The following is a 12606-nucleotide window of genomic DNA, read 5'->3' as shown; positions in this document are numbered from 1 at the left end:
GGATGTCGGTCGGTAATTTCAATTTGAAATCTGCAGATTTTTGAAATTTCTGACCGATTTCGGTTGGAAATTACTTTTTTGTTTTAGTATACCGACCGATTTCGGTCGGTTTGTTACAATTTACAAAGGAATACAAAATTATTATATATTTATATTTCCGACTGATGTCTGTCACGACCCAAAATCCTGCCACAGGCGTCGTGATGGCACTTAGTCTGTAAGACTAGGTAAGCCGATTATAATAACAATTCAAGCTATATATATATATATATATATAAATAAACCAACAGCGGAAATAATTACAAATATTACAACCTCCCAAGACTGGTAATACTGAGTCATGAACTCTAACTGAATACATGAAATGATCTCAAGGATATAATACTCAATACTGTTTGATTAATAAATAACAGTACAATAAAATGAAAAGAATTCAAGGGACCGCGACGACCAAGCAGCTCTACCTTGAATCCTTGCAATCACACTTTAACTCTGTCTAAGTCCGATAGCTCCAATACCTGGCTCTGCACAAAAATATACAGAAGTGTAGTATGAGTACATCACGGTCGGTACCCAGTAAGTATCAAGACTAACCTCAGTGGAGTAGTGATGAGGTACAATCGAGACACTCACTAGTCTAATAACTTGTGCAATATAGTATACAAAAATAATAGGAAACAAATAACAATGATGGCAACAATAATCAACCAGTGATATACACAGCAGGGCGACAAGAATACCATAAATATTGTGCAACAAACAATGAATACAAGTACAACCAATTAATCAAGTCCTTCCAATATAAATCTTTCGCCTATATATTTTTCAAATAGAAATATTCGGGATATAATACTTTCAAATAAATCTCTTTCAAATATAATTCCTTCAAATAACTATCTTTCAAATAAAACTCTTTCAAATAAATCTCTTTCGAATAAAAGTCACCTTGTGACACAACATTTCAAAATCATAAAAATATGGGTCTCATCCCACTTTCATATTTTCACGGCACCTCGTGCCAATTTCTCTATCACAACCGCACAGACAACTCACGTGCAAAATATCATCATCATTTAACCATGACACCTCGTGCCCACATTTCATATCACAACTGCACGGACAATTCACATGCCAATATCATCATTATTTACTCGCGGCACCTCATGCCCATATTTTATTTCATAATCCGCTCGGCAATAACCACAGGCTCCCAATTTCAACATAGATCAGACTATTATCAATTTACCAACAACAAGATAAATTGCACAAGGTATAAAAATAAATATAAAAAAAATCACGACATCACATGAAAAATTACCAACGCAACAACCCCACATTATCACCTATCATCCCTGATAATAGCCACCCTTATCTCTCCTATAGCCACCCTTATCAGTCCTATAATAGCCTCTCTTATCCTTCCACCCTGACAATATCAATAGCCATCCTTATCGCTCTTATAGCCACCTTTATCTCTCCTATAGCCACCTTTATCACTCTGCCCAGACAATATCCCAACACACATAACAATAGTGAAATGCCACCCTTATACACACATAATATCAACAGTGAAATGCCACCCTTATATCCTCAAAATAATAACTCAAATAGCACAGCAATTTACACGGAATATTATCACGACAACATAACAAAATCAATTCATATCACAATTTTCCCAATGGACACAACCAATTCCAAAGATATAACAAAATCAATTAATTTCACAACAAATAGCCCAAGTCTCCACACAATATGTATAAAACCTCAAAACAACAACAGAGATGGAAAATACTCAGTATAGGGCAACGCCTTCATTAATCCAAATTCTTGATAATTATATAACGCCTCAGTTTAAACGTATTTCATTAATTTGCAGATGGAAAACCCATAATATAATTATTTCCAGGAAATATCAAATCACCAAACTCACGGAATTCACATAAATATACAAGCAATAACCACATCAAATTGTCATAGAAAAACAAATTCAACAAACGTGAATTGAGGCATGGCAAATAGATGATTTAATAAATGCCAACAATTATCCAATTTACTACACAATATGCCTAAGACTTTAACCCAATTAATTTTGCACATATAAGCCCGAGTACGTACTCGTCACCTCGCGTACACGGCTTTTCACATTTCACAAATGGCATATAAGACTCGATGACTAAGGGGTAATTCCCCCACTCAAGGTTAGGCAAGATACTTACCTTTTTGAAATTATGCCGATATTCCAAAATAGCCTTCTTGCTTGAATTGACATCCGGACAGCTCAAATCTATCCCAATTAATTCAATTCAGTCAATACTAAATTATAGGAATTAATTCCATATGAAAATACTAATTTTCCAACACAAATCCGAAATTTAACTCAAAAATTGTTCGTGGGGCCCACGTCTCGATATCTGACGAAACTCACAAAATTCGACAATCCATTCAATTACGAGTCCACCCATACCAATTTTATCAAATTCCGATAACAACTCGACCTCCAAATCTTAAATTTTCCTTCTTTAAAAGTTTTGCAAAAATCTTGATTTCTTCCATTTAAATCCGATATAAATGATGAATATAACCATAGAATCATGAAGTATAATCACTTTCGGATATAGAACACTTACCCCAATTCATATGGTGAAAATTGTCTCAAATATCGCTTCAATCCGAGCTCCATAGCTCCAAATATGTTAAAAATGACCGAAACCTCGAAATATAGCTACTGCCTAGGTATTTACTCTTCGCGATCGTGGAAAATGCTTTGCGATCGCGAAGCAAAACTTTTCTCAGCCCAAACTTTGCCTTTCGCTATCGCGAAGAACAAGTGTCCAGCTCTTACAGACAACCTCTAGTATAATGGTCATAACCTTTTGTACAAAATTCCAAATTGTAAATGGTTTAACTTTGTGAAAACTAGATACCAATAGTTCCAACTTTCATGTTTTGCTCATCTCCCAGTTCCTTATAGATTACGAGATATAAGCTTCCAAAGTTAGCTCTGTGCAACACAAATTTCTTCTTCGCGATTTCCAACTCTTTCCAGATAGCTTGTAGTATATCAACCATAACTTTTTGTACACAACTACAAATGCCAAATGGTTTGATTTTTTGAAAACTAGACACAAAGAGTTACAACTTTCATTTTTGGATCATATCCAAATTTCTTATAGATTGCGAGATATAAGTTTTCAAAGTCGGGTCACTGCAGCATAATTTTCATGATTATGTCTTTGAATCCATCATTTAATTCGGATTTAATGGAAGAAAAATCAAGATTTTTGTAAAATCTTCCAAAAATAAAAATTTAAGATTTAGAGGTTGATTTATTATTGAAATTCGATAAAATTGGTATGGTTGAACTCGTATCGGAATGGGTGTTCGGATTTCATGAAAATTATGTCAGGTTCCGAGGGGCGGGTCCTGCGTTGACTTTTGTTGACTTTTTAGAATAAATTTTTAAGTCGACGTATTATTATCCGGAATTCTTTTCGATGAATTTTAATGAAGTTATACAATTAATTGGGATAGATTTGAACGGCCCGGAGGTCAATTCAAGCAAGAAGGCTATTTTGGAATATCGGCCTAACTTCAAAAAGTAAGTGTCTTGCTTAACCTCGAGTGGGAAAAATTTTCCTTAGGCATTGAGTCTTATGTGCAACTTGGGTAATTGAAAACTATGTACGCGAGGTGACGAGTACGTACTTGGTTTATACGTGCAAATTTATTGAGTTAAAGTCTAGAGCATATTGTGTAGTAAATTGGATAATTGTTGGAATATATTTAATCATCTACTTATCGTGCCTAAACCCTTATTGTTGACTTTGTTGTTATATGACAATGTGATGTGATTGTTATTTAATTATTTATGAAATTTCGTAAAATTGCTGGCTTGATAATCATTGGAATTTAATTTCATTTTGGATTTTTTCCTCTGTAAATAATTAATTAAATGAGCTTAAAAAGATGTGTTTATATAATTATTGAAAGTTTGATCTTTTATGAAAACTTTGCTTTATGTTGAGTAATTTCTATCTCTATTAATTATTGTTGGGTGTTGTACACATTGTGTGGAGCATTTGGCTATTTGCGGTGAAATTAGTTGACTTGGTTGTAGCTTTGAAATTTGGTTGTGGTTATTGGGCAAATTATGATATAAATTGATTTTTGTTATGTTGTTGTGATAAATTTCCGTATTAATTGTTGTGTTGTGTGAGTTGTTATTTTGGGGTGATAAGGGTGGCATTTCACCGTTAATATTATGTGGTTATAAGGGTGGCTATTGATATTGTTTGGGCGGAGCGATAAGGATGGCTATAGGAGCGATAAGGGTGGCAATAGGAGCGATAAGGGTGGCTATTGATATTTTCTAGGCGGAGCGATAAGGGTGGCTATTGATATTTTCTAGGCGGAGCGATAAGGGTGGCTATTGATATTTTCTAGGCGGAGCGATAAGGGTGGCTATAGGAGCGATAAAGGGTGGCTATAGGAGCGATAAGGGTGGCTATTATCAGGGACGATATGTGATGATATGGGGTTGTGGTGTTGACAATTTCCATGTAATGTTGTGAATTTCTTGTGTTTATTTTTATACCTTGTGCAACTTGTCTTGTTGTCATTAAATTGATAATAATTTGATTTATGTTGAAATTGGGAGCCTGTAGTTATTGTCAGGCGGTTTATAAAATGAAATGTGGGCACGAGGTGCCGAGAATTGTGATATGAAATGGGGTTATTGGCATGTGAATTGTCCGTGCAGTTGTGATAGAAAATGTGGCCACAAGGTGCTGTGAGGAAATGAAAATGATATTTGGCACGTGAATTGTCCGTGCAGTTGTGATATGAAATGAGAGCACAAGGTGCCGTGTAAATATGATGATTTAATTATGGGCACGAGGTGCCAAGAAAATATAAAAATGGGCTGAGACCCATATTTACGAAAAATATAAAAATGGGCTGAGACCCATATTTTGATGATTTTGAAATGAGGTGTCACATGGTGACTTTTTAATTGAAAGAATTATATTTAAAATATTTATTTGGAAGGATTTTTACTTAGAAAATATTATATAAAAGAATTATATTTAAAAAATAATTATTTGAGAAAATTATATTTGAAAGAGAGTTATCTGGAAGAACTATGTGAAATATATTTATTTGAAGGGCTTGATTTAATTTGGTGTAATTGTGTTTATTAATTGTTGAGTGATATTAATGGTATTCTTGTTGTCTGTTGTGCGTATCACTGGTTGTTTTATCCTGCCCTTATTATTATTTATTTCCTATTATTTTGTATATTATATTGCACAGGTTATTAGACTAGTGAGTGTCTTGACTATACCTCATCTCTACTCCATTGAGGCTAGTCTTGATACTTACTGGGCACCGCTGTGGTGTGCTCACTTTACACTTCTGCACATTTTTGTGCAGAGCCAGGTATTGAAGATAACGGATCTGAGCAGAGTTAAAGCGGGATTGTAAAGATTCAAGGTAGAGTTACTTGGTCGTCGCAGTCCCTTGGAGTCTTTTCATTTCATTGTACTGTTAATTTGTAATCAAACAGTATTGTATATTCGGTCCCCGTGATCATTTCATGTATTCAGTAGAGTTCGTGACTCAGTACTACCAGTCTTGGGAGGTTGTGTATTGTAATTATTTCCGCTATTAGATTTTAATTATAAAAAAAGGCTTCAAAATGTAATAGATATCGGCTTACCTAGTCTTAGAGACTAGGTGCCATCACGACGCCTGTGGTGAGATTTTGGGTCGTGACAATGGCCTTCCGCGATCGCGAATCACTGGCTAATTTTTTCCATTTTACTCATCGCAATCGCGACCAATTCCACACGATCGCATAGCACACTGCTATAGCCAAAAACCAGCAGTTACAAATGGCCTAGAAATGGTCCGAAACCACTCCGAAATTCACCCGAGCGCCTCGGGACCCCGTCCGATACACCAACAAGTCTCAAAACATATTATGGATTTAGTCGAGGCCTCAAATCACATCAAGCAACGCTAAAAACACGAATCACACCTCAATTCAAACTTAATAAAACTATGAAATTCTAACTTCTACATTCGATTCCGAAACCTATCAAATCAAGTCCGATTGACCTCAAATTTTGCACACAAGTTATAAACGACATAACAGACCTATTTCAATTTTCAGAATCGGATTCCGACCCCAATATCAAAAAGTCAACTCCCGGTCAAACTTCCCTAAAACCTTCAAATTTTAAATTTTTGCCAAATGATCCCGAAATGACCTATAGACTTTCAAATCCACGTCCGTACGCTCTCCTAAGACTAGAATCACCATGCGGAGCTATTCCCAGGCTCGAAATTCCAAACGGATATCGATAACATCAAAATCCACTTCAACCCAAACTTAAGAAACTCTTAAACTTTAAAAATGCCAACCTTCAGTAATAGGCGCCGAAATATTCCCGGGCTACCTGATACTCGGCCCGAATATACGCCCAACTCCGAAATCATCATACGGACCTATTGGAATTATCAAAATTCTATTCCGGAGTCGTTTGCTCAAAAGTCAAACTCCGGTCAACTCTTTTCATTTAAACTTCAAAAATAAGAATTGTTCTTTCAATTTAAATTCAGAATCTTCCGAAAATCAAAAGACCGCACACGCAAGTTATAATACGTATTAAGAACTTGCTCGGGACCTTAAGTAGTTGAATGGGGCATAGATTCTTAAAATGACAAGTCGTGTCGTTACAATGTCGGTCGCTATTTTAAAAAATAAATAAAAAATAATTTAAATAATACCGACCGAATCAGTCAAAGCGTTGAATTAACCGACTGACTTCGGTCGGAAAATTGCGACCTCCTTCGGTCGCAACACCTTAGCGACCATTATTTTTTCGACTAATTAAAAGCGGTCGAAAATCGGTCACTTTTCCTTTAATTCCGATCGATTTCGGTCGGTTTTGGTGGACGAAATTTGACAGTTTTCTAGTAGTGACTCAAACTCAATTTAGTATAACCATTACACACAAAAATCAAATTAGAAAGAATATTTATTTTTAAAAATCACAAGGAAGTAGTTATAAGCTTTGTTAAGTAATGGGAACAAACACGGCAGTATAAACCAAAATTCATTAAGATTTGAATTTGCCGTTAAAAATCATTGTAAAAGATGGATAAAGAAAAATATCGAGACAGAGAAAGAGAAACATACAATTTGACTCCGTAGAACGAGAGACTTAGCGGCAGAAAGAGATGAAGAGGAGGCAACAGAGGAAGACAACGGACCGTAATATGGGAGAAATAAGAAATAGCCCGATTTATAACTGGTTATTAAAAATAGCCATAATTTTAAAAATACTCGAAATTTAGTCACTTTTTCATGTAAAGATAAAATTTGAACAAATACACCCTTAAAAATCCAAAACATTCCAGCATAAAATGCTGGAGTTCATATTTTTTACATATGGGTTTCGAGCATAATGTGCTGGAATTGAAATTCAAACATAATATGTTGGAAGTTTAAACGCAGGAGCACCAAAATCAAGCATATTATGCTGGAACTTTCCGTATTTCAGCTAGAGTATTTTTGTTCAGAATTGGCTCCATATGAAATAGTGATTATTTTTCAATGACTTTGCAAATGGTGCCTATTTTTCGATTACTAGTCCAAAAACTGACTACCTCATACTATTTCCACGCGTAATATTAGCGAGAAATTGAGAGTAAGTGGAGTTCGAATTTGGGTCTATTTATTTGCAGTTAATCCAGCCCGCTATACTTGGAAACAAATCCAGTCCGTTAGGAGTTACTTGGGCTTGGGCTAAGATCCCTCCATTCAATTACGCTCCAAATATTTTTGGGAGATTTGCACAATTAAGATCGTTTTAGGAGTTAAGTATACAAATATTCCTAAAAGTAGATGGTCTTAAATTTTTGTCTCCGGTTGTCCCAAAGATAGAACTTTAAATTTAACAAATATTACCTTTTGCTTGCATTATTGGCAACATCTTTTAATTTTAACCTTGACGTTCTGCCATGGGGCAAACAAGAGTCAATAGTTACGGAACACCCCAAAAAGTGTCATATTTCTACAATTTTTGTCATTTAAAAGTGCTATTTAAATTTTGTTCCCGTTTAAAAAAATTCTGTAAAAATAACCTTCAGTCATAAGTTTCACAAGCAGGTTATCAAAACTTGCCTAGATATATCCCTCTTCTTTCTTTAAAATTTAAATTCAAAGTTAAATATTTTTTAAACAGGCCCGCAATGAAATATTTTATTTGTGAGATTTAACGTTGCTTAAAAACTTAAGACAGAGGGCAGAGGGTGGCTAACTGATTGTAATTTATGCGATATACTAAAGTAGGCTTGCTGAATTTTGAAGAAATGACTGGTGGCAGAGGTAGTTTATTGCTCAAATTAGACTTTGTTATAATCAAATTTCATCACTGAAACATCAAATTAATCCACTGATTGATCCTGTAGAAAGCAAAAGTAAATTTAGCACACATAAGGTTTCCTTTCATCCAATAATCAAGTTTTTAGCGTCATAATAGTCGTAAATTACATAAGCTTTTTTTTTAGATTATGTATTAATGAAGATTAGAGATGCAATCCATTAACTGTAAATTTGCTTATATAATTTAGTTATATATTGCAAAACTGAGAGGAATTAGAGAAGAAGAAGAACAACAAATGAACAAAAACATGTATAAGCATGAAGATAGGCTTTCAATAGTTCATGAATATCGTTTCATTCTAACAATATTTTACAATACGTGAACATTATTATAAACATCTATTTAAAAATAAAACAAATATGATACCTTGGAATCCATATATCCAACATTCCAATGTATCTCTATCTTCTTTTCATAAAGAAAACTTATAAAATGATCATAACATTGTGTACGTAAATATCTTAGTTCAAATCAAGAAATTTTTCATAAACCTTAGAATCTAGATATCCAACATTTTCAAATGTTCTTTAACAAATAGTCATTAATATTGAATCCAACAGGGGTGAAAAGCTTTTCACGTTCCCACCTTACACGATCTGCTTTATACAAATATGGGAAATTTGTGACACTCCAAAAGCATTTTGTACATCTTGATCTTACATTATAAGCCCAAAAAAAACCATGGGTACGTGGATTTATGTATAAATAACACCATCTCATAGGGAAAGCAATTTGAGTGATGTTAAATTTATAGTTTGTACCTGGTTCAAGCCTTGCCAATCTGTTATAGGTGTCAAAATCTCTACACATGTAATAGATTGGTTTGCTATTATCATTGGCTAAAGTTACCTCAATTGTGGGAAACATTGTCTCCATTAAATTGTTATCTTGTGTAGCATCTGAAAGAGGTAACGAAAGGAAAATGATCAGATCAATTACAAGGATGAAAAGATGACAAGAGTTTGTAATGGTGTTGCTTTTCGCCATGATAATATTTTGTTTTCTTTGTCATGGCAATTATTAGGTTAATTGGCAAGAGAGATTATAAGGATTTGTGACTATGGAAATTGATGGCTTTTCTTTGTTTTCGGTATTCGTGAAAGTTTTTTTTTTTTTTAGAGGGGTGAGATCTTGGATGAAACTCTTTTTCATTTCTCATTCTCTCCATTTTTTTCGAGTTCCTATTTGGATAAGAATTAAAGGTTGAAATTTAATTACCCAAAGCAAACTCATAATCGTGGTTAGAATAACAAATACTTTCATTATTTGCGGTTAAACAAATTAGCAATCCCACCATTCTAGGCAAAAGATTATGTAATCCGTATAGATATTCAAAGAATCTTTTCTTTTCTATTTTATTATGAGCTCTTTTTTTTGGTTTATTTTTAAATAGTTTTTTTGCTTTTTTGGGTTTGAATTTTTCTTTTTTTTCTTTTTCATTTAATACTCTCTTCATCCTTTTTGCTTAACCTACATTCTTTTTTGACCGAGACTTCTTAATTATTTTTTCTTGTTTAATCAAATTAAAAGAATTGACTTTTCGCTAATTCTTCTATAGTATGAATTCTACTTTTAGTAGGAGAAATTAAATTAATACTACTGATGGCCCATAATCAATTATATAAAGGCAAAATGGCCTTGTAGCCACTTAAACTTGCACCGGTTTATCATTCCGGTATATAAACTTATAATTTTTTCATTTTAACACTTTTATTTGACAGAATAATATTAATAAACACCTTTGAAACTATGCTTATGTGGCTGAAGCATAGTGATGTGGACAAAAACTCTTAATGTCTAATAAATTGAGATGGAAGCCGTAAAAACTAAAAATTTAATCTAGATTTTAGGTGGCATGCATAACTTAGAGAATCTCGTGTATAATTAACTGGCTAATAATAACCCCGCGAATAAATAAAAAACAGTAGATGCGATCTTGAATAAAAATCTCAATACTTTCTAGTTTATTGAACAATAATTGTCAATAACTTGGACACGCACAATAAACTTGTGCCATCTACCAATTATGCATGTAAAGGACCCTTACCTTAGAGTCAATTGAGTCAAAACTCAAAAGTCAAGAAGTATATTGCTGCCTTGATATTACCATGAATAGTTTTTCCATGAAAAAATATATGACATATGTGTTAGGTTAAGGTGGAGACTCTATGTTCCTTCTACTATATACGTGTTAGGTTAATTTTGGAGTTGTATTGTAGCCGATTTGCATTTTTATAGCTGTAGTAGAAATGTATATGATCGGTATAGGCTGGTTGTAAACAAAGATTCAAAAAGCACACACAATTTCCCTTTAAAAATGTGGATAATCATATTTCTTCGTACTTGAGCCTTATATTTATGTGTAGTTCTCCATAAATTAAACTCAAAAAGTGCACATAATGTTGGCTTATCCAGAAGTACTAAAATAATCACCACTTGTATAGTGATATTAATCTATACTATATTAAAAGCACGAAAGTTCTTAGCGAAATGTCGACTAAAATTTTTAGGACTTCAAAATCGACTAAAATTTTAATGGTTAAAATATTTTCGCATGTGAATTTTAAATTCAATTAAACTTTTATCTCTTATGAATCATTTCCTTATTCAAACCATGTAAAAACTACAAAATTACTTTGTAAAATAAGGACCAATTTTATAAGTCAAATCATTAAAGTCTCTTTGCCGATTCAAGACCTAATCCATGAAGAAATTGAGATCTAGAAGTTAGCTTGAGCATTTTGCTACAAACAGGGTGATTGTATGCAGTAAAGTGGCTAAAAGTTAGTCTCTTAGGTTGTAAAAATTTGTAATCCGAAACAACTAAGTGTTTTAATGAAGTTTCGTTAAGAGAAATCTCAGAGGTGGATCATGATTTTTACTCCCTTGAGTAAAGAGATTTTCCACGTAAAAAGTTCATATGTTAATTAATTTCGCATTTTACTATTTCACTTGTTTAACAAAGGAACATATGTACGAACCACATTCTTATACAAGTGCCTAAGCGGTGCACTAAACTAACACACACACACTATATATATATATATATATATATATATATATATATATATATATAATACATTTATCGATTTGGTGGAAATAATAGATGTAGGTGGGTGACAAATGGTGCCCGAGAAGAAAGCCAACCAAGTGACCAATTGCTTGTAGTGGAAAAATTGGAAATTGAACAAAAGAAAAAAGAAAAAGCCGGAAGTGGCAGCAATAATGGTAGGAGTCGGAAATGAAAGACGGAAAAATTTATATATATATATATATATATATATATATATATATATATATATATATATATGTGCAATATATATATATAATATTCATATTTTAATTTTTGGCCACCGTATGCAATTAATTTAGATCGTTCGATAAATATGTATATTATATTTTGGGGTTTTAACGCCGTATACCTCTCTATAAATCTCTTTACTCACTATGCCATAGTTACATTGTATACCTATAAAGAAATTACATCGTATATCTTGGTAGAGAATTTTATGTGTGTAACAACCACTATTAATAAGGGGATAATATCCCTTAAATACAACCTTAATTATTGAAACTTGTACTCAATGAATTTTGAGATTCACATCTCCCTTAATTAAACCATATTCATATTTTCTATCAGAACTTCATTTTTGATATTGTATACTCTATACTTTCAAATCTTCCCATATATTTTGAACATACCATAATATTCTAATTTAAATACAATTCAAATCGAATATATTACAATATTCTAATGACAAGTATACTATCTAAACCAAGCATATCACAGTATTCTAATTTAGAATATATTATTCAAACTAAATATACCATAATATTATAATTTGTAATACATTATTCAAATACTATAATATTCTAATTTGGAATACAATATTCAAACAGAACATACAATAATATTCTAATTTGGAATACAATACTCAAAAAAAAATTTAATTTGGAATACAATATACAAACCAAATATTCTATAATTGTTTTAATTGAAAAATCTAGTTTGAATACTTTATTCCAAATTAGAAAATTGTGGTATGTTTGATTTGAATATTGTATTCCAAATTAGAATATTGTGTTATGTTTTATTTGAATATTGTATTCCAAATTGAAATATCATTGGTGTTTGATTTGAATAATGTATTTTTTA

At 32.7% G+C, this 12606-nt stretch overlaps 2 long non-coding RNA genes across 2 annotated transcripts; both read right to left on the bottom strand.

The window, feature by feature from the left end:
- Window positions 1–296: 296 nt before the first annotated feature.
- On the bottom strand, window positions 297–2286 carry LOC138899500 (uncharacterized). The gene is made up of 2 exons (XR_011411189.1): window positions 2217–2286; window positions 297–524 (listed from the first exon to the last, which is right to left on the bottom strand). It is a non-coding gene; the product is annotated as an uncharacterized lncRNA (long non-coding RNA).
- Window positions 2287–8254: 5968 nt separating this feature from the next.
- Window positions 8255–9673, bottom strand: LOC138899499 (uncharacterized). Its single transcript, XR_011411188.1, has 2 exons — window positions 9212–9673; window positions 8255–8469 (listed from the first exon to the last, which is right to left on the bottom strand). It is a non-coding gene; the product is annotated as an uncharacterized lncRNA (long non-coding RNA).
- Between the last annotated feature and the right edge of the window lie 2933 nt (window positions 9674–12606).

This window comes from Nicotiana tomentosiformis, chromosome 9, assembly GCF_000390325.3.
Source record: "Nicotiana tomentosiformis chromosome 9, ASM39032v3, whole genome shotgun sequence".
In the NCBI taxonomy this organism is placed as follows: Eukaryota; Viridiplantae; Streptophyta; class Magnoliopsida; order Solanales; family Solanaceae; genus Nicotiana; species Nicotiana tomentosiformis.
Note: the sequence above shows the minus strand (reverse complement) of the source record. Positions and strands in the feature narration are given on the sequence as shown.